This window comes from Oxyura jamaicensis, chromosome 8 (genome assembly GCF_011077185.1).
Source record: "Oxyura jamaicensis isolate SHBP4307 breed ruddy duck chromosome 8, BPBGC_Ojam_1.0, whole genome shotgun sequence".
NCBI classification, from domain to species: domain Eukaryota; kingdom Metazoa; phylum Chordata; class Aves; order Anseriformes; family Anatidae; genus Oxyura; species Oxyura jamaicensis.
In genome coordinates this window covers 24,975,806-25,002,732 of record NC_048900.1, presented here as the reverse complement: position 1 = coordinate 25,002,732, position 26,927 = coordinate 24,975,806, and the positions used below count along the sequence as shown (strand labels likewise).

At 39.6% G+C, this 26,927-nt stretch overlaps 1 long non-coding RNA gene across 1 annotated transcript in view; it reads left to right on the top strand.

Moving 5' to 3' along the window:
* LOC118170419 overlaps nucleotides 1-26,481 on the top strand; it is a 29,946-nt gene extending 3,465 nt beyond the window's left edge. The window contains exons 2-3 of the long non-coding RNA XR_004752705.1: nucleotides 7,230-7,326; nucleotides 25,112-26,481. This is a non-coding gene — a long non-coding RNA (uncharacterized LOC118170419). The remainder of the gene's footprint in view (nucleotides 1-7,229; nucleotides 7,327-25,111) is intronic.
* Nucleotides 26,482-26,927: the final 446 nt, after the last annotated feature.

Sequence of the window (26,927 nt, the reverse complement as noted above, 5' to 3'; positions counted from 1 at the left end):
TTTGTGCGTGACGATTTCAGTGCGCAAATCTCTTAATGAGAAGAATACAAGAACCGAGAAGATGAAAGAACGGGTCAAAAGAGCACTTCAGCCCATGCATGGGGTGCAGCTGGGGTCTTTGCGTCTTCACACAAGAGCATCCTGTTGTAGCAACAACAAACACTTTGCTCCAGCAGCAGAATAAACTGTGCAAGCAGCCATGCAGGGCACTTGGAAGAACGTTAAGAAAATTGAGGGATTTCTAATTGATTTTTTTTCTCCACTGTGATTCATATACTCGCTATATCACGCAGGAGGCAGCTGAAATCATTCTCCAGGCAGCAACGCTGTCATTACCTGTAATGTACCTGTCCGAGCAGGAAGAATGTACCATAAAAATCTGGAACACTTTTTAAACAGCAAGGTTTGCATTAAGTATTACAAATCAATTGCTACCTTTGTTACCCTTGTAGTTTATTTTACTATATTTAATTACTTTATTTGGTGTGCTAACTCCTCCAGGGAGGCTGTGTTTTCAAAAAGTCAATGGTTCCAAAGGGTTTGAAGAAGAAATGCTTGTTTGGATAACTGCTGGGAAACTAAAGTATGTGCTGGCAGCAAGAAAGCTGGCGGTGTGGTCCACGGGGGACAAATTCCTCTCTCATACTTGCTGCTTAGAGAGAATCCCCTGAAATAATGCCATTATCCCCAAGTATATTGTCAACCTTTGCTCTTCAAATATTCTTTACTTCACACATCCAGTTATGAACTCCTTTCACAACTCATTATTATTATTGAGGGCTAACAGTGCGCTTGGCCCAAGTCAGTAGCACATAATTCCTGCCTACAGGGCTAACAAGCTATGGTGGGCTGCACTCTTTCAGAAATGAAATCAGAGTCTAGAAGCAGGTCACATCCCAGCTGTGATATTTTCCCAAGGAAAGCAGCTCGGTTAAGCATACAGCTAAAGCGTGATCTCCATCTGAGAGGCACATGACGCTGTATTATTTAGGAGTGGATTATTTGAAAAAAACAAAATCAATCTCAAGCAAGCTGCCTTTTCAAGCCTTGCAACGAAAAGGAAAGGAAGCAAACACCTCTAGCACAACTTTGCTTTAAACAGTAATGAGGCATCAGCAGAGACCATTATAAAATTCTTTGGGACTCCATACAGCAATACAACAGTCACGTATTGCCGCAGAAATTTCAGTAACACGTGGAAAATGCACACAAACTGGATTAGAAACAGAATGTCCTCTAGCAAGCTTTTTTTTTTTTTTTTTTTTTTTTTTTTTTTTTTTTTCCAGCAAGCCACAAATGCTACTTTCATGCTCAAAAACAAAAGGAGAGAACTTTACATCGGCTGAGGAGTGTGAGGAATTCACACCACTGTGCCTTGCCTTGAGGATAAAAAGCTGACCTCTGTTTTCAGCAAGCCCTGCTTCCTCAGCTGGGCAAAATGATTGGACCTTATTCAGTTTAGAGCAAGGTTTGGATGCTCACTGTTTCACCCTTGTGAAAGATTATTTTGGCCAAATCATGATTAAAAGGATATTTTTAACTGGCTTCCACAGACAAAATGTCAGAGGATTTCTTTCTGAGTCAGAGATTTAACTTCTGTTTTGGGAGCATTTCCGGAGCACTTCTGAGTCCCTGCAATTCTCCAGTGCAGTGTGCTGAGTTTATTGTTCTGTGCAAAATTGAGTGGGTGCTAACTATTGGACTGAGAGCCCATAGTGGCCATGCATGGGATCATCGAAGCTCGGCTTTAGATGGATGAGGTGTACCATGAAATTAGTGGGCTTACTCATGCTGAAAGCCATGCATGCTTTGGTGCTTTGCGAGACTGGAACCGAAGTTGTCTTTTGATGCATGGTACAGGTGTAACACAGGTAACAACATTAACAGCTGGTCTACTCCTCCCCACTGCTGCATCCTTGTGTGCACCTGAAAGTTGTGAGTAGCATAAAAGCCCTGTTTACTTACTGTCTTTGCTCATTTAGATCTTGGAGACTCTACTGAACCTGAGCTAGCAAAATTAGCTGAGCTCAGGTGAAACAAACATGCTCTTGCCAGTAAGCAAACGAAGGCCTCCTGCCCATGTCTGTGAAAAACTGCGTAGGGATGAATTTCAAAAGTGCTGTTGAATCTAGGGGCATTATCAGCTGGTGTGCCATTACTGCTCTCGCTGGGTCTGCCTGATAATATTTACCTCCTACACAGTGCTCCCCGTCTGACAGAAAACTGCCTACCTGGCAATCTCTGCCAAAAACTTGTTCAATCTTAGGCAACTCTGACAACTACATGCACAATACGATGAGATGAACAGCTGTAGCAGTGAGATGTAAGGAAAAAAGATTAATTTATCTTTTATGACCAAGAATGGGATTAAGAATCCATGCTAATTGTAGGCAGTTATACTAAACCTCTGTCTGCTTTGGCTACTCTTAAGCATTTCCTCTCTATCTGGTGCTTTATCTGTTAAATTAACCTGCCACAGCTGCAGAGGTATGAGCAGATGCTGGAAGACTACCTTGCTGAGCAGGATCCAAGCATGGAGATGGTGACATTTGACAGATATTTCACAGTTAGCTGGGCAAGAGCGTACCATTTTCATTTGCTGTCAACCCCCCAGGGAGAACATGGAGCTCACCAGTGTGCCAGGACCACTCGTTTTGTCTGGGCTAGGAGCGTAGCCCCCTGTCTGCAACCTGCCAGCCCCTCGCAGACAGCGCACCAGGGCCCTGGCTCGCGGCTTCCCTGGGGAGCAGCATGCAGCATCTGCTGGGGCTTTGTGGGGTCAGAGAGCCCAGGGCAATGCTCTGTACGCCCTTGGTTCCTGTCCTGTGCTCCGGGAGAGCCAGGCACATTCAGTCCCTAATTATCCTCAATTAATAATTAAGTGGTTTTGTTTGTTTCTTTGTTTTTAAAGGCTTCTCTATACCTTCCATTTTCTTTCCTTACTGTAACATTTTCTTGTGATACTGGAAAGCATTTCTTCATTGTTTGGACTAATTTCCAAACAGATTAAAAACTGTTGTAGCAGTCAAGCTTCAGTTCCTTCGTTTATTAGATTCAGAAGACAGCAAATTCCTTAAAACACAGATATAAACAATTATGGTAATGCATTCTGATTTTATAATTAGTTTTCATCGCATGAAACATATATAAGTTTGAGCATCGGGTTTTTTTCCTGCCCTCCTCTTCTCCCAGCTCTGTGTTTGGAGTTCATGCATTTCCATTCCCAGACGTGCTCACAGTCCTTGGTGGGCTACATAGTAAGGGATGCAGATTTACTCCTCAGAGACACCAAAATATGAGAGAGAAGGTCACAAATGCTGGAACGGGGAATATGTTACTGTAAAATAGATCAACTGTGGCATATCTTGTCATTTTTTTATTATTATTATTATGAAAAAGATAAGGAAATTGCATAAGCCTTGGGATGCCTTCTGAAAATTTTAATTCCCATCTCACAGTGAGATCAGGAACCCGGGAACTCAAAAGCATTTGGCATCCAGGTGAAATAAGGCACAAACGGTGCTAATCTCTGGAGTAGGGCAAAGTGGCTCTTTTCACAGTGAGTGCTAGAGGGGAGGTTTTTGCCTACGGATATAAATACAAAGCTCTCAAGTACTTCATGGTGAGCCTGACCTCACCCTGCTACACTCAGTGAGATATTTTCCAGTGACTTTTTTTTGGGCACAGAATCAAGCTGTTGGAACTTTGCTGAGAGCTGAATTTGGGCCCTTGTTGTTATTACATCCAAGAGCTTCTTAATTTTTGTTTTAATTACTTTTGTCTTACACATCCAGAAGGATAGGAAATGAGTTCTATTAATACACTGAGAATGCAGTGATCATTAAAGAATAAAGAAAGGATTATAGTAGTCTGGTGCAGTCCTCCCACATGGAACCCCGAAACCTAATTGTAGCCCTTGAGGGTTTGAGCATTGCCCTGCTTAATGATAATTTGTGTCACTGCTCCAAAAAGGAAGTGGCTGTTAGGGCAGGAAAAAAGCTCTGATGAACAGCAGGAGAGATTAAATTAACATGAATGGGAAGAAGCCCCATATGTGATCCTGGGATCCATTAAGAGAGGTATTTCCAGGAGAAAGAGGGAAGTATTAATACCATTGTACAAAACGCTGATGAGTTTTGAACAATCTCATCTGTATAATTCTCATCACTTACCTTCAAGGAAAACAAAGTCAAGCTGAAGCAGGTGCTGGGAAGGACAGCAGGGTGATGGGGGCGGACGACTGGAGAGCCTGCCTGACAAGTGGGGACATCTCTATTCTGTGTATTGAAGTACGGCAAAGAAAGCCTTGAGCTAGCACCTGCCCAAGCTAGTACATCCAGATGGTGCACTCAAATGTGGAAATAGCGGCATCAGTGTGGCCCTGAACCTCAGCTGAAGTACCCTGCAATGCAGCAGTGCTTGTTTGCTCAGGTGAAATGCTGTGCTGAAGCACCTTTACAACTTCAACTGAGGCTGGCTTCTGTGGAGGCCAGCTCGCACAGCTTTTTTCCCTGGGTTGTGGCACATCCGAAAAGAGCTTGCTGAACCTACTCGAGTCAAGACGGAATGGATATAATTTCTCTCTTTCTGAGGAGAGAAGGACATACTGAACTGTGTGCACACATGTTATGGGAAGGGTAGGTGAAGGAGGGAGAGTGGGAAGGAGCTAGTTAAATCTGGGGCAAGGATAAATGTACTTTAAGTGGTCATGAACACAGAAGGAGCTCTGACTGGCAAAGGAGCAGTTCTGCAGTGGCTTTATATTAAAAGTATCGAACTGGGTTCTTACCTGATGTTTGTTACTTGTCACATTTCCTGGATAAGTCCATGTCCCCTGTAGGTGCCAGAGTGCTCAGTAAATCTCCTGAGGCCAAGAATTCACAGGGTCTTCTGGGCTGGATAGTGGGGTCTAACTCACATCGATTCATTTTGTCACCTAAACACAGATATCATTTAACACTTTTTTTTTAACGTTTTATAAGTAGACCTCACTGCAGCCTAGAAAGAATATTGGAATCTCATAGATAAGGGAAATATTTTCACCTGCAGGAATGGAGAAGTGAAATGACAGAGCTGTGGTTGCACAGTAGAGTAGGGACAAAAAGAATCCAAATTTCTCATGTTTCAGTTACAAGGGGCCAAGTGAAACCAGTGACTGATTTACACTGACTGGCATTTGGGAGGGTGAATAAGGGCCCCCCCTTTGGTTCCTTTTAAAGACGTCTTTACGCAGTACAAATGTGCAGCCACTTCTGGGTGAGAACTCAGAGGTGACAACTAATTTACAACCTCCTGCAAAGCCTAGACATTGCAAGTAAACATTTGGCTAGAATGACAGGATGTTTTGTAGACCAAGATCCAATCACCAGATTGTTTCTTTGATATGAAATTTGCTTTGGTGTTTCTGGAAAAAGGTACTGTGTGAAATTCCTTAAGCTTCACTGACCGTACCAATGCTTCATGTTGCCTTGGCTGATGTCTGCTGATGCGCTGAGATCTGTGCTAGAGCACTGGTTCGGTATGAACTAAATATCTCCTCTTTGCGTAGGAACTGAACTCCTGTCTCCCGAGTTCTCACTAGCTCTACATCTGATCTTAATTCATTTGTGATGGGTCTGAATGAGAGTGCTACATGTATGGAATATCGCAGCTCCTTAGCTGTGGCAGGAGCTACCCCTGCACAAAGGGCTGTTAGTATAACACCACAAAGCGCTGAAGCTCAGCTGCAAAGATCTTTGTATCTGTGTGTAGGGCAAGGCCCATAAGGTGAGCCAGCCACTGCTGCGCTGATGTGCGCAAGGCAACGATCAGTCCTTGGGGGCAGGACCCTTCTGAGGTCGGTGTGAAGGTACGCTGAATTTATGCACTGTATGCTTAAGCATGATGCCAAAGGCAGCATCTATGCATCTGTTTGTTTCACTCTTCAAGGCAATTTATATGGACTAGAAGAGACAGAGACAGTGGAGGTTAAATATTCAGGGTGGGGATTTAGCTGCCTGGATCCTTTCAAGGTTAATGGAAGTTGTACCACTAAGTCCCTTCATGTCGCTTTGAATAGTCAGTAACCCTTGTACTGTATGCCTTGACAGGAATTTTGTCATAAACAGGAGCAGCACCAGAAATAAAAATTGCCTGATGAGCCAAATGAACTGATCATTTGAAGGACAGCAAGTTCTGTTGCCGTTGCTATTATGTTCAGAAACTGAGACATACAAAGAGTTAAGGAAGAGATTAGGGTTTTGTAAGAAGTGACTTCTGTTTTCCTGAGATCCTTTTGAGCCTTATGATACATCAGTTTTCAGTATCAGCCCCATGAAGATGTCATCAAATTCTCATCCTGTTATGTTCCAAATATCTCCTGAGAAATTTGAGCCACCTTATCTACACTGAGAGCTAAACACGCTGAGCACTTGGCACAAACTGGGCTGTAGCGCAAAGGCAGCCAAGCTATGGCTTTAACCCAGAGGTACTACTCTGAGGTCCTGGACATGAGATGTCTCTGTAATATCTGGGTGCAAACTATTCTGAAACGAGTAATACTGCACACTGGGCTGTTAGGTTTCTTTCTGGTGCACCACAGCACAAAACTGGAGGGCAGGGGAAACCTGTCTTTCATTGTATCTCCCAGGGATGTGGTGAAGTTGCAGAGACCCTTGCCTGGGCAAACGAGTCCTCCAAGAGCAGAGCAGCTATAACCTCCAGGAAATGCTTCACATCATAAAACTATCACCACTTCAAAAGTAGCGTTTGAAGTCACTTTTTCTAGCAAGTCTGGTCATCTGTGACAAGATAAGGGTTAAAAAGCCTTTCTACCACTAGGAGAAAACAGTAGATTATCAGCCTTTATCCTTCTCAGAAACACCCAGGACACAGGTCAGCTGAACCTTTATGCGAGTCAGGACTCATTTTCTCTAATATAATCATATGTTTGGAGATGGATTCAAAGAAAATTGCCCAGTACTTGCAGGGTTAAATCACTAATAATGATGTTAGTAGTGATCCGGCTGGTGAAGTATAATTCCCCTGGGATCACTTTCTCCAAGAAAGGCAGCTGTGTGCTGTGGTGCTTTTTGTGAGGAAGGCATTATACTCCGGTTTCATGTGGATTAGGTGATCACTTTCGCATCTAACCCTTTTTTTACACTTAAAGTTCATATCAGGGAGGTGATAAGAGAGTGACATTCACTGATGTGTGGCCATCTTTTATCTTTATTTGTCTTCATTACCAGGTTTTGGTAACCTTGGAGAAACAAGTTACAGCAACCATCAGCCCAGGCGACAAATTTGCAAGCAGGCCAGGGTGCAGGCGGGAGGATCTGATCTGAGGTGAGTCCCTGTTCCTCCCGAGTAATGCACCTTCACAGACTTCACTCTTCAGGATGATTTGGTGTAGCAAAAAGGTGTGAAACAGGGAAATCCAGACCCAGGTAATTCAGCTCACGTTTAAAAGGAGGTTTTGCTTGTTGATTAGGTAATCCTTCTCTAGGAAATGCACGGCACCAACTGCTTTTCATGCTAGATTAGTGCTCCTGTGGTCAATTTGCTTTTACTAATGTCAGGGCCCCACGGAGCAGGTTCATCTGTCGCATAGCAACTGCTTCAGCAGCAGTGGAGGTAGCCATGCATAAAAGATTACACATGATGGCAGGGCACAAGTGTGAAGATTTTCAAAATTAGATACAATCTCAGCATGAATATGAACTGCAGAATTGACATGGAAGGATTTTTTTCAAGTCATCAAGTTTCCATATTTATCAGAAAAAGTGGTTTAACTGCAGTGCATGTAAAACCAAGGAAATGCAGAGGGCAGTAATTTAGAAAAAGCAGCAAACAAGCCAGCGTCTGTATACAAATAAATGTAAACAGAAAGCCCCACAGAGCTTCTGCCAACTGTGAGGCTGCCTTTAGTTTCATGCTACAGATGCCCTCAGGAGCAGAGACTATCTACAGTATTTTATGTACATTTCGAAAGGTCACCCTCTAAAACGTCCCACAGTCACTGGTAAGAGTGGGTGAGATAACTTATGTGGCTTCATTTACAGCAGACTTCAGAGTGACCCGTAAAGCTCCCACACCCTGCTCCACTGATGCTGGGACTCTGCCTCCCTTGCTGCCTTGCTCAGAGGAGCACGGACATTTCCAGTTTTTTCTGGCTGCTTTAGGTCTGGCTTCTGCTTTGTCTCACAGTCCAGCTTTCTTGGACGTTTCTTTTCAAACTACATGCAATCTTTTCTCTTAATAGATGGACAGAGAGAGAGAGAGATTGATCGATTAGTTATTTTAGAAGCGGTATGTCAAGGACTGTGTTTTGTTGCTAAAAGAGGTTTTTCTTCTGTCTCTAAAGTAGAGCAAAAGTGAGAATTTGAAGATCTTTGTATTTGAAGTGCCCTGCTAATTTGACAGACCACTTTTGCAGGGAAGGTTTGTTTTTGTTTTGTACTCTTCTGTATTCCCTCTTACAGGGAGGACAAAAGACTCGGCTCACGCTGCAGAGTGCTGTGGCTGATCCTTTTGTATGCAAGACCAGCAGACTTGCCTGAAACAGGAACCTTGGAGGTAAATCAGGCTAATGAAGCAGCTCGGAGAGGCAATGTGCATTATTTTGTAACCCACAATGATTTTAAAGTCAACACACATACAGTACCGAGTATTTTGAAGCCTAAGATACCTGTAGGAGATCCAAGAGAAGGCGGTTCATCTAGTCTCCTCAGTGCTTTCATTTAACTGATAGCAATTAGCTCTCTTTTCATAGTGAGGAATACATGAACCATTTCACTCTCTGGATAAATTTTATCTAGGCAAGAAATTATGTTATGACAGTTGCTATCCGTGATGCTAAAATGCTTTTATTAGGACAATTACAGCTCTTCTTACTCTAGGCTGAAAGAGAAAGTGAAAAGCTAGCTTTGCTAGAGAGAAGGCAGTTTGTTAGGAATGGCCTTTTGCTGCAAAAAGATCAGGGTCTTCTGGATTAATCTTTGGATTATATAGATTTTCCAAGGATAAGACAGCTAAGTCATCCTCCGTCTCTAAGGAAGACAGCATTGTAGCTGCTTTGGCTAATCTAAGACAACAGCTTTTCCCTTGGAGGGTGTCAGTAATCCAAAAGATTGGTAGATAAAATAATTGAAGTTCTCAGGGGTTAAGTTTAGAGACTGCAGCCATTTTTGCAAGAGCAGCAGCTTATTAAACTGACAAAGCCACACTTCAGTACCCACTGGCCCTCACTCAGCTGCCATCACACTGTTATCTCCTCAGCTTGTGTTTGAGGCATTTTGAGGGGAAGGGAAGAGAGGAGGAAAAAAATTAGGGCGTCATAACAGCCAGAATTCTTCCTTGCCATCAGTAAGGTTCATAATACTGTACAGTTCAGCTGTATTAACCAACCTGAGATGTTAAAGCATACTCTAGGCTGTAATAGTGATGGTTATCCTGCTCTGCACAATGGGAATACTTTACTAACCCTGTTTGTAAGTAGGAAAACGAGGCACAGAGTGTTTAGCTGGTGTTTCCCACCATGCTATATATTTGTGGCATTGGAAGGAGGAGAGTCCCAAAAATCTCATTTCCCATTTTATACCTTAATGAGCAACCTCGTGTTCTCTTGGCCCAGTGCAGGACCTCAAAGCCCAGTAGTTGGTACCATGCCGTAGCTTGTGCCTGAAGCCTGGCACACCACATAAAGCACAAACAGCCCGTGGAGCTCTCCATCCCTCCCTGCATCAGAGTCTTTGTGAATGAGCATGCTCAGCCTTGTGAGCCACAGCAACATTTCACGTGATGGCTCCAGTTCTGAACCCTCCCCTTGCATGCTTCTCCAGAAGGCATAGAGCAATTGGGCTGGGGAATAGAAAACTGTTATTAAATCAATGCTTTATTCAGGTTTGGTCCTGTGAAAGATGAAAGACGGAGGCTCTCCCAGGGGCCACCCAACCACGAGTCTTTTTGTTTGAAGAGCCCCATCATTAGCCTGCACTGTTTGCAGATATCTGACATATTCAGGCAACGTTTCTGATAAAACACATAGAATAATTTTCAGCCGCTCCTTACATGATATTGCCAAGGGCTTATTTTCGATCTTGCACTTAGACTGCCAGCTTTATAAGACCAGCCCTAGCTTTACTCAGAGCACGTTTGGCAACTCCTGTTTTTTAAGCAGTCAAGTTCATCCCTGTCAGTGTGAGCAGAAACATGCTGCCATTTTTCTGGAGCTATTAATAGGAGACAAATCATCTTCCTTCTCTGAAAGGAAAGCTAAAGTAAGGATAGCAGTCATGTCTTTCTGTCTAGATGTATTGAAGGTCATAATAATTATGTTTCCACAATAAAAAACAATTGCTTATCAAATGTATATGCATTTTACAAACCTCCACATATGTACAAGTTTAGTACTTATAGTATGGATGGCTTCTTTTGTTCCTTTTTAAACTGTCCTTTATTATTTTCTAAAAATCACACACAAAGCAGAAAAATAAGAACAGTTTGACTAATACATGGATTTATGCTGTCCAGCCCTGCCTCTAACAACAATCAGTGCCTGTTCCTGCAGGAGAAGGTGCAGTTCTGGAGCTGTGGCATAGTGGTGCCAGTCATACGTTCTTAATAGACTTGGTAGGAGGAGATTGGTGCAGGCTCTGAAGCAAGGTATTTCAAAACTGTTTTTTTTTTTTTTTTTTTTTTTTTATAATTAAAAAAATATTTATTGACTGCTGTCACCTTGCATATGCTGTCTACTGCAGTGCATTTTGAGAGCCTTTTGTCCTTAGTGGAACACAAGCATATTCACAAAGATCTGAGTAGGACTGTTAAGCTGCTTTTTTATTTTTATTTTTTTCATAAACTTTTTTTTTCATTATTTTTTTTTTTTTTTTTTTTTAACGTAAGCAGTCCTGATATCTGCGATTTCTTTACCCATTCAACTTATGTTTCCATTCAGGAAGACCAAACCATTTGATGTTAAATTAAATAAAAATAAAAAATCAATATATTGGGTATGGCATAGAGACTAATGTTAATGTTTTTTCTAGTATTTGTGGCTACTCCTGAATATCAGTGTTTTTATACTTCAGCAAAACTGTATGTAACTACTTGATCCTTTAGCTGAAATCTGGACGGCTCCAATGGAATTAATTTTGATTAATTTTGAATGGAATTAATTTTTACTGGTATACCGTAATCTCTTTTCTGTCTAACACATATTGTTTATATTTTTACATTTTGTTCTACATTTTTTAAAGTCTGAGCAATAAGTAAGAGTAATACATGAAGCTACAGCCTTTTCCTTACAAATATTTCAGATCTGATAATATGATCACTGAATTCAAATTGTGTAGCAAATTGTGCTTTACTGACCACCCTGGTTCATTTTTTTGAAACAAAGTCGATGAGAATTATGACCCTGTTGGTTCACTCATACAGGTAGTAAGTATATAAAGCCACTAGGTTTTGAAAGAAACTGAACTAATCAGAAAGTACATTTTCACTATTGATTTTTTTCCCCAATTAATGCTAAAGTAATGTTAAAGGTATAAAACTTTGCCATTCTATTTGATACATCTATTGTGTGGATATGTATTTACATGTTTATCTTTTGCTCTGGACATCAAATTACACACCTAAGTCTCTTCCTCGTTCTTTCCTCCAATGTTCTCCTTCCCCTTTTCCATCCTATTTACATCATTGCTGTGGAATCCATCACTATTTCCAGCTTTTTTGCTACATAGCTGAATTTCAATGATTTACACAGGTGTATATTATTTTGGAAAATAAATATCACTCTTTTTTAGGTTTCTTAATGCGAAAATATAATTCAAACAGACTTACACTGTATAAAATTTATGTCACTACAGAGAAAAATAGTCTCCACATTATTTTTTAATTGATAATAACGTTTTCTTGCTGGAAGGAACAATCAGCCCTTCCATTTTCTCTTACTTTGTTTTCCTCATTATACCTTTTCAGATTAATAGTATTTTGCTATCACATACTTTCACCTGAGATTTGATGCTCCCATTCCACTGTATATCCAGTCCTACAATTAGCATTTGCTAATTAAACACATCATATTTCACTGTTAATAGCCATGGTATCCTCTTCCTTTCTTTGTGCAGGTACAGTTTATTTTTCTTAGTCTGCATTGTTTAAGTACCATGTCAGGACTGTCTCAATGCAGATTCACAGCCTTCATCCATCAGTGACAACCTGAACTGTTTGTTCATCAAAAATTTTTGCTTAACTCCCAGATTCCTGAATGACTATAAGTGAGCTTGAACTCTTTACCTTTCCTCATCATCTCTCTCACTTCACCCTGGGGACTTAAATCTTGTCTTCAATGTCATCTACCTTGTCTAAAGACTGGCCCCCGCTCCTCTGTAGTTTGTGTTCCTTCTCTAGGCTCATGAAAGCCAGTATTCATTTTATACTTGAGAAGCATCAGGTAATGGTTGCCAAAAATGTACCTAGCACTGGGATTCAAGCCTAGTTAGATGTGAGGCTGCCAGTAGAGACAATGGAAAGAGAAAGGCACCTCCAGAGAGCAATTAATTTTACCTATCTCAGGCACATGACTTAGCATAGGCATGAACTGCTGCTTGGGCAGTACCTTTTCCTCTCTCTGGTGACTGCAGTGGGAGCTGAAGTGACTACCTTAAAGTCAGTGCCCTGCCTACCTTGGCCAGCTAAAGCTAAGTGAGATGAATCTCACCCTCAGGTTCAGGACAAGGCATCCAAAGATGATGCTGAACATGTTACCTCATAAATTAGTCCTGCTGGCGAGAAACTAGGTGCTCCGTCTGGGAACCAGACATATAGACATTATGTAGGTATGACAAGATGCAGGCAGCCTCTGAGTGGAGATGATCTGGACAGAACAATTTCTACTCATCCAGAAGATTTTTGCTGGTGAGGGAGTTTGCTGCTGATGCTGTAGTTCGTCAAGCATTCAGCTTGCACCAGTTACATCAGGTTATTCAATGTCTGTACCTACATGTTGGCTCACACATCTGTACTGCAGTTTCCAATGGCATCTCCTGCAGCTACCTTGTGTACCACAGTGACCTGTGAGAATAGTGTATGGACTCTTGCATCCCCTATTTCTGGTCTGTCAGGAAACTTCAAATTGATCTTCAAGCTTAATTTTATAATAACCCATAGGTAGTTTAAATATTTCAGTCAGTTCACCTCCTAATCACCTTTCCTTGAGGCTAAATAATTCCCATTTCATCATTCTCTCCGCTACTATGTTAGCTTCTCCAGTACATTAATCATTTTGGTTGCCCTCTGCTGTGTTTCTCCATTTTATCTACATCTGTCTTCCACTCTTATGACCAAAATTGGACATTATATTCCAAATTTGGTCTATCACCACAGGGTCTTATAAAGTAAAAATGTAATTTTATTGGCTCTGTTACAGATATACCTCTTTCTTAATGTATACCAGCATATTACAAACCTTCACTAGTGCTGCCTGTTGAAGTGAGGGTGGTTGAGTTGGATCAGTCAAATATACCCAGGGCATTTTCATCTCTCATATTAAGAACCTCATTACCAACTTACCTATTTTAGTCTTGGTGCATCTCTGTTAATATCAGCATTATTTACTATGTGGATGCTAGTATTGTGTGAACAGGAGAGAACAGGAAGACATTACAAAATGAAGTGAGGATACCAGCACTAATCGGTGATTTTTTTCTTGAAAACTTGGATGATTACATTGGGAGTTGTATTTTCTCTTCTGCTTATTATATTACATTTCCTTTATACCCTTCATCTATCTATTAGTGCCAGCAAAGCTATTCTATAAACAGCTATATCCTTCAGAGTTCCAATGATCAGCCCTACTTTAGTGTCATTTGTATTATTTGTAAATACAGAGAAAAACCCTAAAAGGGACAGTCTGAGGATTGCACAATATAGTGAATGCTGCAAAAACTGACTAAATTGCTTTGATGCTCTGATTTTCTCAGAGACACAGCCTCATCTTTTTCCTAAAAAAACAAAAAAAAACAAAAAAAAAACATAGAAAAAAAACAACAAACCAAACCAAAAATAACAAAAGCAAAATACTCCCAAAACAAACAAGCAAAACCAACAACCACCTTCCCTCCCCTCTCCCCCTCAATCAAAGAATAATCCAAAATTAAATAATAACATTCTGTTCAGGAAAAAATATGGATGATCCTATTTTCTGGGCAAAGCTAGGATTTTTTTTTTTTTTTTTCTCCAATATTTTGTCCTATAATCTTCCTAGGATTTCATGCAACCTTATATTTAGACAGATTTAGAATTATGAGCCTTATCATAAATCAAGAAAAAGCCTCCTTTGGATCAGTGTCTTGTGCATTTTTAGTAACAGAATAAAGCAAGAGAATCATGCTATAATAATATAGAGGAGGATGGGCACAGCATACCATTTTCTTTTAAATTTTTTATTATTTCAGTGACAGATGGTTTCAGTAGTTAGAGTATCAGTTTGGGACATAGGAAATTTGAGTTCAATTTCAGTTCGATTGAGTTCAGTCTCAGGGCAAGTCATGTAATTTTTCTTTGCCTCAGTTTCTCATTGATGAGCAATTCTCTGTAAATGCTGGATGCGCTGGAAACTGTGGTCATAGAGACTATATATAAAGGTCTCAAGAGAAGCAGCAAAACATCTTAACCCTGTTTTACAGCAAAGACAATGCCTTTATGCAGCACCTAGACTTAGAGAAAAGGTAGAGGATTTGGTCATTAGCCCTGGTGGGTTTCTGATTGGCTTTGAATGTGCTGAGGGAAAGTAGAGAGATGTGGAACAGCCACACATTGGTCAATTAGTTTGCCTTCTGCAGTTAATGGTAAGGAAAATGTGACATCCAGATTTCTCAAGAATCCTTGGAAACATTTATGGCCAGAATATATAGCCCAGATTTACAAGGGCTAAAAATGTGGGCCAGAATTCACAGAATATCTGAAGAAATATCCCCTGTGCACTGAGAACAAAACTATTACTAAAATTTTTGGAAAAAATATGGCATCTTGAAATGTTACAGGTTCTTTGGTTACTTAAAGAAGCTGGGAAAATTAATGAGAAAAAATATCCTGGAACAGGTAAGTTTTTGTACTGTCCATCTACGGCCTTCTTCTGCCCCTTTATGCTGTTCAAACTGCACATACTACTTTTATTTTGGCACAGGTGCCAACACAGTGTCACTATGAACTGTTTTTAATGCGTGGTATTAAAGTTATGGACCAATTGATGCAATATGGTGCTTAACCACATTCACTTTAGAAGATACCTGATGATTCCTGAAATTCTCTCTGCCCAGAATATTAGCTAATATTTCAATAGATGTGAACGCCAAAAATGGATGCAACTGATTACACCTCTGAACAAGAAATGACCATTTACTCCAGATGATGACTAGACTCCAGTGTGTAGACTGAATACCTATGATGGTATATATTTTTTGACCAGAAGGCAATCAGAGGTAGGATTTTGAAACAGAACTTGAACTGACATAATCATTTAGCTGGGATTTAAGGATTAAAAAAAAAAAAAAAAAGAGTAAGAGAATGACTTGGACGACTATGATGTAAATAAGATTAGATAATGAATCATTTCCTAATGCATTGAGAAAATAAGATTAGTCTGTTCCTGGTCATGTGAACAGCTTTTCATTGATGACCAAATCCAAGCCACTGAAAATAAGCCTTTGCTTGTCCTCATCTCTTACATTGTATCAGGAATATGTCTTTAGAGATGATAATTTTAGGCATCATGGGTGAAAACTGTAGTTTTGTGTGATTGCAGGATATACGATGACAAAGAACTGGTGATCCACAGCTTACTGCAATTTCTGTTGCTCAATATGTTTCATTAAGGTTATTTTATGAAGGTTAGAAGCAAGCTGAGACCATAGAAATAATGTTCTGCTACCAGTTTCAATGCAGCCAGAATTTACTTGGGAGATTTCATGTTGTGTCTGTCCGCCATAAGAGGAGCTGGACATGAACTATTTGTTATGTGATAACAAATAATGGTCCTGGAAAACGACACTGATGTTAGTCATCAACTAAACCTGGAGAGCAGAAACAGCAAATGCTTTATTCATTGAACCTCCATTTTTTATCCTTTTCCGGTTTCAGCTGTCATTAAACCTTTTTTACCAAAGTAGTTTTAAATTACCACATTAATTTCAAAATCAAGCTAAGTTCCTTAGTAAGTGAACCATTTTCATCAGTATCTGAAAGAATTCATTACTAAGTTGATTCACTAAGAGCTCTCAACTTACTACATCAAAAGAACAGCACATTTTTCACAATTCAATATGTTCTTAGTGAGGAGGTTCAAAATAGTTGTTGAGCTGCTATTGAGGATTCATGTAAAACATTGTAAAAGCATTTTTTTTTTTTTTTCCGGTAGTAATTTTTCTTCCCAAATATAGATATGGGACTAATATGCCATGGGAGATGCATCTCCAACTGCTGTAAATCAGTACAGCTCCATTGACCTCATCCAAGCTACTCTAAGTCATAGAGATCTGACCTATTAAAAATCTTTATTTCTGCTTCTGCATTTTTATATCCTAGTCAATCTTCAGTGATGGGAAAGGCTGAGATGAAGGAGTGGATCAATGTGAGAACAATTGTTAAAATTTTAACTGTTTTCATTGGTAGAAATAATGTATAACTGCAAGGTGTATAAAACATAACACAGTGGGGTCTGTTTACAAGATGAGCTTTTATGTACTACCATGACACAAATAATATACTCACTTTTCCCATCTAGCAGCAACAGGGAATAAAGATGTAAAAATAATTATCCAGGGGAGAAAGAAAAGAGAAAGAATTCAGGCAATCGTTCACCCAAATCCCTGAAGGCTAAGGTGACATGTTTGCATCAACCATCTTTTGTTGATTACTTTGTATTACTTTTGTTTGTAATGGAGTTTTGGATATACTTTAAATAAACTGTATTTGGCAAAACCAAAAGTATATTCTACTGTGAAAACTGGAAAACCTTAATGTAGTCTTGCTGGGTAAGTGAAATGAAGCAATTCCTTCCAAGGTGGTTGGTGTTACCCACAGCTTTATTCACTGACTGTCTTGTTTACTTTAACCAAAAGATATAAAATTGTGCTCAGATTTAGTAAGCAGTTTTCAGGGAAATCTGATTTTATGTTTGACATGGCAAAGTGATTTCACCAAAATAAAATCATTGTCCTGCCTGCCTCACCCGAACTCTAATAGAGCTTTAATATTTGCACATGTGAATAGTGGTCCTGGAGATATCCTAGAGGCTAAGGGCTGTAAAAATATTGGTTTAGACCTTTGTATATCCTTTTTCATCCTGTTTTCAGTGAGGAACTACTGCTTGTTCCAGTCTTTATTGGTACCATGTTCCATATGAATCATTCCTTTGCTTCTGAAAAACACAGCTTAGGAGAAGTTTGTAAGATAAGAGTTTTGGAGTTTTTCATTCCTACAGAAATTCCATTTTCATGGAAAGCAATGTTTGGGTCCAGCAACTCCAAAAGCAGATCAATATCTACAAAAACAATAAAACACCTCAACAGAAGAACAGCAAGTGCAAAAGTACAATTCAAGAGTGATTTGCCCCTGTCAGGAGAGCCTAGAGCAATAGAAATCTTGCTAAGGCACAGTGAATCACAGTGGCACAGTATTGCACACCCAACACTGACAGAGCACAAAGGACCAGAGAATCGTAGAAAAGAATAATAGAATTGCTGAATTGGAAGGGACTCACAAGGATCATCGAGTCCAAACTGTGGCTCCACACAGGGCCACCCCAAAACCAAACCACCTGTCTGAGAGCAGTGTCCAAACGCTTCTTGAGCTCTGACGGGCTCGGTGCTGTGACAACTCCCTGGTGAGCCTGTCCCTGAGCCTGACCACCCTCTGGGTGCAGAACCTTTCTCTAACCCCCAGCCTGACCTTCCCCTGTCCCAGCTCCATGCCGTTCCCTCAGGTCCTGTTGCTGTCCCCAGGGAGCAGAGCTCAGCGCCTGCCCCTCCGCTCCCCCTGTGAGGGAGCTGCAGGCCGCCATGAGGCCTCCCCTCATGAAGGAGCTGCGGGCCGCCATGAGGCCTCCCCTCAGCCTGCTCTGCTCAGGGCTGAACAAACCAAGAGACCTCAGCCACTCCTGGTACGTCTTGCCCTTCACCATCTTTCTAGCCCTCATTTGGACACCATCTAACAGTTTTATGCCCTTTTTTATACTGTGGCGACCAAAACTGCACAGACCACTTGAAGTGAGGCCGCACCATTGCAGAGCAGAGTGGGACAATCACTTCCTTTGATCAGGTAGCAGTGCTGTGCCTCACACCCCAGGACATGTTTTGTCCTTTTGGCTACGAGGGCATGGTGTTGACTCATATGCAACTTGACGTCTACTAAAACCTCCAAATCTCATTCCACAGGGCCGTTCTTCAGCCTCTAGTCCCCCAGTCTGTCCCCAGAGAATAGGGTACAGAGTATGAGAAAAGGCCTGATTTGCAAAGAGGAGCCAGTTTTAGAGCTATAAATACCTTGCCAAAAGAAGTGTTAAGATCAAATGAATCACATACATTGTATGTTTTCTTTAGGGTAATCATTACTCATTCTCCAGAGCAGCATTGCACACTCGTAAAAGGGAGGCAGTGAAGGCAAGTGTCACAGAGAGAGATGATATTTCACCTAGCTGACCCCTGGATCACCAGCATAACTAAGAATGTATTTTACTTTCTAGAAGAACAAATTGTTATAACTGTCCTAATCATCTTCAGAGTTATACAGCATAAACTTCTAGCTGGTATCTAGTTCTCCCAGATGTCAGCAGTACACAGGAGTCTCAATGTTGAAAACATCTCCAGTGACATAATAATTCACTTTCAGATAGGATATCTGTATGCAAGCAGTGTATCAATGTGTTAATACTCTCTGGAAGAGAACACTCTGGGGAGTATGTTAAACTACTTGATGCCTCTGGGTGCATCACATATCATTTGGGTGTCTTGTGTGTTCTGGCAGTGGGATATAAACTTATAAAACATTTCATCTGCGAAAGCACTTTGCTACTTTGCCTCCGTGATTCACTGAAGGGAAACATGCTAAGGATGCTACAAGAAGTGGTTTCTGAGTCCCCATGTAAAGAAGCTACTAAAGAACTTTTGGGTTGTTCAGGCTGTAAAGGTGAGTTGTTCTGTCACAGCACTTCCTTGGGGAGAAGTCACATTGTGCAGCAGGTACCCAGATATTGCTACAATATATATTTGTGATTATCCAGAGTTAGATTGGTGTGGCTGATTAAGGGATTCATCAAAATGAGCTTGTACCTTCCATAAAGGTTAACTTTGACTTGTACAAAGTGCATTAAAGATGAACAGTCTTCAGTGTTATGCTCTTCAGAATTTTACAGTGAATGAAGTACATGTCATTGATTATTTACAGAGCACTCTACACCATAATAATTCCAGAGTAATATCAAGATATATGTATTCTGAAGCTTGTTGGAATGGAAAAAATGTTGCCAGTGATATTTTGTAAAAAAAGTATAGTATAAAGGTCATTGTGAGGAGGTGTACAATTACAGGATATCTTGGCCATGAAATTCAGTTGAAATAAGTTCAGAAATTATTAATCTGTCCTTAGAGTGAAATGATGCATTGGCAAATCTGCTGTGAACTGATTTTCACTTAGGTTTTTGTTTTAAGTGGAAAACTGAAGGGAAGAGAAACCCCAGCTGCACAAAGATTTTCGATTTCACCATGTTCCCACAGAAGAACTGCAGTTTTGACAGGGCTTCAGCTTCAACTGGCAGCACGTCCCATAAGAGATTTTTTCCTCTCCTTTCTTATACAAAGACAGTGTTTAGTATTGTATCTCTGTGTGTTTGCCTGGAGCAATCTAAGGTACTATGGCTTTTCTAATAGCAATTCACATTTGATTTTCATATTATGGCTGTTCAAGGTTTCCAGTAGTGTTTTAGTTTTAATTTGACAGAAATTAATAAGTATAAGGAGAAAGATATCATACATCAGCACGGTACAGCATATTGTCACACTTCCTAATTCGTTAGACAATAAGAATAATCTACCACTTCCAATTTAGACTCAGTAAAATAAACACATGTATATTAATGATTTAAAAATATTTCTGTTCAGTCAAGCATGTCTTCTTTATGCAGAATAGCATCAGATCAATAATTAGTTGCCATGAATTTTAATAACAAGAGTTTTTGCTTAAGATTGTTTTTCATAATTTTGCATTTATGTTTGACAAGTTCAGGAACTTGTCTTATTTCAAAGAGAAAATATTAATGCAGAAATTACTTCTCATTGTATTATTGCTTGCCAAATCTAATATGTAAATACCCAGTAGAACTCATGCTTATGTTAATGGGGAGAGGATCATAGAAATCTTGTAGACAGAGTCTATTTGTCCCACTTTGTTCCACACATTAGTATTCTCTATGGTACTTAATTATTCAGTGTTTTAATTTTAAATTAAAAATAAATACTCTACATGAATGATAATTTGAGTGAAATGATAGAAAAACATTGTCACAATGAAATATAAGTTCCTTTATGCTCTGTTTCTAGTCAAAAAAAGTATCACAAAGAACTACTCCTTATATTTCCTAAATTTAACTCTGTGCTATCATTACAGATCTAAAGAATATGTATCAGTGACTGGTTATAATGTGGAAAAGAAAGCCAGCTGAAGCTGTTGTATAGCCAAAGGCATAGTGAACTTATTATTTAATGCTGGATTTATTACTTCTGTGCACCTTTAGTGGAGTATGAGGATTGTCACCTTTAGTTAGAAAATTCATGCCTGGCATAAGAAATAGTTTTTATATATGGATTTTCTTTTGTCCTAGTGGATTCTCTCAAAATAATTCATTAATAACAATCTTCTAGATGGCAATTTTGCTAAGATTTGGCTCATTGACTGCTCTGTCTGTACTTGTTGGGCATTGTGGAGTACTGTAATGCCTCTGAAATGAGAGGAAGCTTCTATCTCCCACACAGAAATGGCTGCAGAAGTGACCTTCCTCTAGATTTTTTTTTTTTTTTTTCATTGGCATTAAACAGAGTGGTTGACAACAGAAATATATATATATATATATATTAGGAAAAACAAAACGTTTTTGATATGTGAAAAAACCTAACCCCGGAATGGCTCCTTTAATTTGGTAGCAGGATGGAGAAGAAGCTTGTGCATGGAAATAAGGAGCAAGAAGCAGCTTCCTTCTAATGTACTTCTGACATGTTGGCTTGATCCAGTGGGAACTGATGCTGCTCACTACCATGAGGTTGTTGCATCAGTACAGCCCTCCTAATTATACTGCTTTTGCAGTTTCATTGACTGAAATACACATGATCTCAGTCACAAACTCCTTCTCATTTTCCATACCTATACAACGAGAGAAGCAGAGCCTTTTCCATCTTTGTGTATAAGAATCTAATTGTAGAAATAAGCCTAGAACTGGGAGGGGCTTTCTGGGTCGCTGTCATTATTTCAAAAAGTTCAGCTGTAACTTTAGAAGATAAATACAGGTGCTGGTTCCTTTCCAGAGTTATTGCATGCTTATTCTAAAAAGCCACACTCACGTTTAGGTGACAGTAGTTACATAGCCACCACAGAGAGCTACAAGTAATGATCTGTAGATTAAGCCTCTTGTTTCCTTCCTCCCTCAGACTGCTAACCTAGACTCATTTGTAAGGACTAGTAGCAAACCCTATTTCACAACTCCAATACTTCCCTTTCTCCCTCCCAGGTACCTGATGTCACTAGCAGTCTCCACCCAGTCAGGTGCTTCATGACCAAGGACTTCTGTCTTTCTCAGCCCAGTACTGTGGTAGTTATGCTGAAAAGCTCTCTGCCTTCCTTTTGATGATGTGTAAAGATAGTTTTATTTGCTCTTTTTAAATTAGGAGCCATCTCGTTCTCTCCATGAGAGCATTTTACTTTGCAGTAGTTGGTGCTTCTTGCATTCCCCCAAGCTTGGACCTGCTGTAACTTGGACCTCAACTGAGCTGTTGTTGAGTTGCTTTCCACCTCATTCTGCTTAACATATTCCACTTTTACCACATTTTAAAACTCACCAGCTTGTTAGCAGCTTTTGTGTTCATTGCATTTATTTTGTGGAGTTTGGAAGAGGCCTTCAGCTCTAGCAATACATAAACCATGTAAAATTACACATTGTTATTGATAACAGAGTTCAAGTAAAAGTCTGATTGTTGCTTTGTTAATTCACAATGGAAACAGGCAGGAAGTTCAATCCCCTGTTGTTACTGGTGCTCAAATCATATAATCCTGTACATTTATATTAAGCTCCATTTTACAAGCAGTTGGATTTTATTTCCCCACTACTCTTACTGGAAAGTTGTTCTGGAACGTCTCTGCTCTTCTGATTAGAAACCTTCCAATATCTAGCCTAAACTTATCCCATTTATACTTTTTTTTTTTTTTTTTAGTGGCAATGTTGACCTGTAGCACAGATTTTTGTTCTTTCCAAGGTGTTTCTAATGATAAACTGTTCATTGACTGCCGTAATTTCCCCTCTCTTCCTCTATTTCCCCCCCTCATCTCTCCTGTCCTTGTTGTTCTTTGCACCTGTTTGAGTTTTTCGTTCTTGAATCAGAGGAGCAGAATTACTCACAATATTTGAGAGGAGGTGATAGGAGTTCCTTGTGCAATGACGGTAATTCTTTGCATTTGGAAATACCTTCCTGGATACATCCTGAAGCTGCATTTGTCTTGTTGACAAGTGCATTGCAATGACACCTCACGGTATCCACAATCATGGGGGAGCATGGGCTGGTAAATTCGGCAGCAACTCTGAGTAAGCTGGGCAGATGCTGGTGGCGTGTGAAGGGTAGGGATGTGAATACTTTTTGCAATAAATCAACACTTATCTTTTCACTTTGAAAAAGTATCTGTCAGTTCTAATTGGTAAATTTTAATAGTTTGTAGGCTATAATTTAATAATGAAGGGCTGGGAATTCTAAATGAAACAGAAGATGAGAATCAAAGCAAAATCCATGACAGAAAAAAAGTTATTGCTGAAACTTGCATTATCCAAGCAGTATTTTGTAATTTAAAAATATTCTGTTCATTATATATGGCCTTCTGGTTATCTGAATAAAGGTTCCACTTTCTGAGCCAATGAACAAAACAAACAGGTTTATTTGAAATGTTGAAGCAGGGGATAATGTATTATTTTTTGCCATCTTGCTGGTGGAAACAAGATATTTATCAGTATAGGAAAGCCACATTTCTTCACCTAGAGAATACTTCAATAAAGAAAGGGATAAGTCACTTACCTTAGTAACATATTCCTGTTAACTGGAGCAGCAAATCAATACCGCAGGACCGGGGATACAGGACATTAATAATCTTTTCTACAAGTTAAGACAGGAATTGCCTTTTCAGTGGTATCAAAGCAGGGATATTGCTGTGTACTACTTGTAAGATACTTCAAATTATGATTGGAGCTATATTTAATATGTTAATTAATATCTACTGTGCAGATAATCTACAATCTAAATTTCCAAGGGAGTAGTACTTCGGTTAAAGTTTTTAAATGAGTTAAATACATCATATTGACATGAGTTGACCACATGCATGAGGCTGGAAGGGTGAACTTGGTTTTGACTTGGCAGCTATGTCTTGATTACATCATGAAATAAATCATTTATCCCGTAAGTTTGAATTCCTGTATACAAAACCTGGGTATGATCTTCCAACAGGTACTAACAGTTATAGTCAGATATCATCTGTACGAAATTGAATTACACAGGTATTCCAGTATACTATGTAAATATGAAAATGCTACACCAAAATAATATAGTTATAACTAAAAGTGACTTTATTGTGACACCAGTACTCATATAGAAACTAATGGGGGAGATAACTGTGAATAGCTGTTCCATATAGTCTGACACTACAGACCACAACAGCTACAGTCTTACTTTTTACATAGAATTTGGAGTTTAGACCCTGGTTTGTCACAGTATTTAATCCTCAGTTTAACATGTGAGTTCAGTGGTGGATTTGCATTTAAGTAGAAGCTTAAGTCAAGTGCTTTTCCTCCTAGTACAGGTACAATAGGATGCATTTTTTCATATATAGTGCAAAAGAATGGGTGGCAAATGAGAGCATATCATACCTCAGAGCATATCTAATACATACCCAATATCAGGAACAGAATGAACCAGTATTATGAATAGCTATATTGGAAATACATTAGTTTTCCTTTGAAACGAGATCTGTACTGCAGTTAAGACCACTTGAAAGTTTTAAGGTCTAGCCTTTGTTGTGATACAAATAAACTGGGAATTCATGGGATCTGAAAGCCTGTAAAGCTCCAGAACCTTTCTAAAGATGACTGAAAAAAGGGCCTTACAAATGTGCAGCCTCATGGTTTAACTTGAATCTTTGACAAGTGTATATTTTAAAGGGTTGTTTTTCCTTCAGTCAACCCCATAATATACTTTTATGCTCAAAGCCATACAAAATCAAAATTGCTATGGAGAAGGAGATGGATTGCCATATCCCTTCTGCAGTTTCAATTAAAAGGCCTGATCATCAAATGAACTCACTCTTCGGGCTTTGCAGCAGGTCCTGAATTGTCATTCACTTGCTAATTATACAGTCTGTGGTGCTGGTGATTAGGGAGAAGAAAATAAAGGCTGAGTTTGACTGCAGATCTGAAAGTGAGCTTTCAAAGGTGACAATTAGAGAAACCCTCTTTTGACTTGCAAAGTTGATACAGAGTCAGAGAAAGATTAAATCTGGATCCAGTAGCTTTGTTTTGATTGAGGGACATTTCCAGCTGCAGCTACACTTTGCACGGTTACATTTTTGCCCAATCAATATGCATAGCGGGTGGGCCATGCAGAATCCACGATATCAACTGCTTACAGGGTTAGAAGTTTGCTTTCCAATCAGACATGCATGTTAGGCTTCAGTAAATCTACTGTACTGAATCTGTGAAGCAACACTTTCAAATATAAGGCACTATTGAAGTCAGTAAGTATAAAGAAATTGCGTTATACCATATAATGGGTAATAACAAATTTTGGCAATGCTTTAGAATAAATGTTCTTCTGATATTGTTCCATTGCAGGTATTTCTACTGAAAGAAAATTCTGAAATTTCAGAATGGCGGAGTCTTCAAGAAGTGGAAATACATTGGTCGGGAGGAAGCGTAAGATCCCAAACTGCAGAGGTAAAACGAGAATCGATGCCAGCTTAGACCTTGCAAAAGAAGTTGAAACAAACAGTAGAGTTTCTTAGCCATCAAAACTAGATGAGAGTGAGGAAAGTCACCGTGTCATTGGCTAGAGGGAGGATGAGTTTAAGGATAGCATAAATGCTTTCAAAAAATTAGATGATTTTGTGCCTCAGTGTTCAATTTGGACAATGACTCTGAACTTGGATGGCAGAAAATTGGCTTTATGGGAGTGAATTTGGAAGGATGGAAATGATGCCTTTTGAGGTAGAAGTAAAAATCAAAATCAAGGAGTGCTGTTTCAGGGGATCTGCGTCACTGTAGTCTGAAGGAATTGGCATTTGAAACTGCATTTCTGCTTGAAGGATATTTAGGAATATGTTAAAGTGGGAGTGGTATGTGAAATTTCAGGCATGATTCCTATATTTAAGGTAGGAGAAAACTGTCATCTAGTTAAGCATAGGCATATTAGCGTGACATCAGTAGCATGCAAGGCATTGCAGTGATTTTGGAAAGAAGAGCAATAGAAAACACAGCAAATGGACGAAGTGGGATAACACAGTATCGGTTTACCAAAAGCAGATTTACTGGATTATCTTGATAATCTCTCTTTAGATTATCCTGATCTTTTTAGACAAATAAAATGGCAATAGATGTGATGTATATACACTGTGAGAGAAGCATCTGACACAGAGCTACACGGAGAATCATTTGACTGGAAAAGATGAAGATTAGGCCTAGAATTGTAAAGTGGGTAGGAACTGGCTAAAGCAGATAACAGATGATGCTGAAAGAAGAAATACCAAGTTAGAGGGAGATAAAAATGGAGTTTCTGAAGGCACAGTCTGGGGACCTATATCCATTAATATTTTCATTAATCAACTAGGCACAAAAAGAATAAGAACCTGCTAGAGAAATGTGCTGATGGTTGAAGTTGGGAGGGATTGTCAATAGCAAGGAGGCTCAGAGCATACAGAAAAATAGAATATCTTCAAGGATTGGGGAAATATAAATGGTTGAATGGTTGAACGGTTCAAGTACCAAGGTCATGTAGCTTGGGACTGATGACAATTTCTAATATAAGGTAAGGCTTGTCGGTTGAACTGATACAGGAGAATATAGCATATATTTTGGCACTATTTCAAAAGAGGGATTTCTAGTCGAGATAGGGAAGAATTAGTGACGTGAAGAAAGCTTTGGTAAGACTTCTCCAGGAATATGGTGACTAACTGTGACCACCTCTGTTTGAAAGAAATTCAGCTAGACAGGTGAATAGTTTGGTGCGTTCATGGATTGTGCCTTAGCATACTGAAGGCTTCAGAGAAACAGCCATAAACATGACAGGAGTGAAGAGGAACATTTTAAGCTTTGACAATATTGTTACATAAACAAATAAGTGCAAACTGCTCAACAGTAATTTACCCTGTATTTTAGAAGGGTTACTAATGAAAGATATGAGTTTCTGGAAAAGTCTTCAACAGGAGCAGTGGTGAGAACCCCTCTGACTAATTCTGTGATGGAAATGGGTTTGTCCGAGGGATTCAGCACCATGTCTGCATGCTGTAGCTGCAGACTGGGCTCCGTGGCTCAATGGGCTGTTCCCATTCATTCTGATTTTGCATTAATTCAAACCATTTCAGCTTTTAACCCTGAAGTCTCACCATATAAACCTCTGATCCAGAGCAGGATTATGACACTTCTGCAGTTTTAG